Below are 1,287 nucleotides of genomic sequence, written 5' to 3'. Positions count from 1 at the left end.
TGGGCATTTGTGATTCCGTTGTTACTAAAGAAAAGACAGAGACTCAAGATGACTGCATCAGAATCTGTCAGTTGTCAATCCAACATTCATGTATGCTCTGTCCATCTTTCTAATAAGACCCAGATTTCACTTGGTATCTAGACATCTCTGTATGGTTGTGTACTTCAAGAGAACCATGACCAGCCCAGCAGGGAGGAGAGGAACGAATGGTCCATGTCAGTCAATCACGATGTCCTTGGCCAGACTGGTTAAGAAATAAACAAGTGATTAGATTTCTAGAAAATGGCAAATGTTATGGTTTCATCAAGAGTTTTCAGAAAATATTTTCTTTCTGATAAAAGAAACAAATCCTCTACTTCTGATGGATAATGTTAATTTAAGTCTGCATGGGACTTCTGGAAGTCCAGGCAGGCAATTTTTAATCATGAGATTACTGGGTTACAAGTGCAGACAACCCACTGAGGAAGGCAGACAGAAACACTAGGAAGAGCAGAGTCTCTTCCTGTACATCAGTGTGCTGCACAGTCTCTCTGGAGTTATTTTAAAATCACAACTTTTTAATACAGGATGCAAAATATAATCTTGTTTATTTAGTGGGTGGGTCATATTTCTCTTTATTACAGCCTCAAACACCCAAATAGGTAGAAGAGCAAGGTCACTTGCCTGAGGTTGACCCAGTGGGGAGTCATTGAGTAGAGATATTCATAGAATATATTCATAGATATAGATAGTTTAGAAATTCATGTTCTAGCCAGGTTGTGGTTGCACACTTTTAATCCCAGCACTCAGGAGGCAGAGGCAGTCAAATCTCTGAATCTGTGGCCAGTCTGGTCTACAGAGAGAGCTACAGAACAGCCAGGGTTACACAGGGAAAAAACTGTCTCAAGAAACAAAAAGCAAAATTCAAGTTCTGTGAGATTAATGCCATTTTACATTCTCCTCAGCTGGAGTGGATAACAAAGTGAGAGTAACTTCATAGGCTGCACTAGACACCTTCCTCACAGAAGGACCTCTCCGTTAGGCAGCTGTCAACCACCTCACACTAAAAAACAAAACAAAACAAAAATCTCCCCAATAACAATCTTTAAAGAATACAAAATAATCTCCTTTCCCCTCAGTATTTTTCCTCTCTGAAACATCACAAGTGATTCTTATTCTGCCCACAGTGCCAAGATAACAGGATTTAATTACCAAATTTATATACCACCAGCATGACATAAATGCATTGGCCTAAAATAAAATGAATGTGGTTATTTTAAAAGAGAGAGAAAAGGAAAGCTGCATCAA

Source organism: Mastomys coucha, unplaced genomic scaffold (assembly GCF_008632895.1).
Source record: "Mastomys coucha isolate ucsf_1 unplaced genomic scaffold, UCSF_Mcou_1 pScaffold16, whole genome shotgun sequence".
Lineage (NCBI taxonomy): Eukaryota > Metazoa > Chordata > Mammalia > Rodentia > Muridae > Mastomys > Mastomys coucha.
This window is presented reverse-complemented; position numbering follows the sequence as displayed.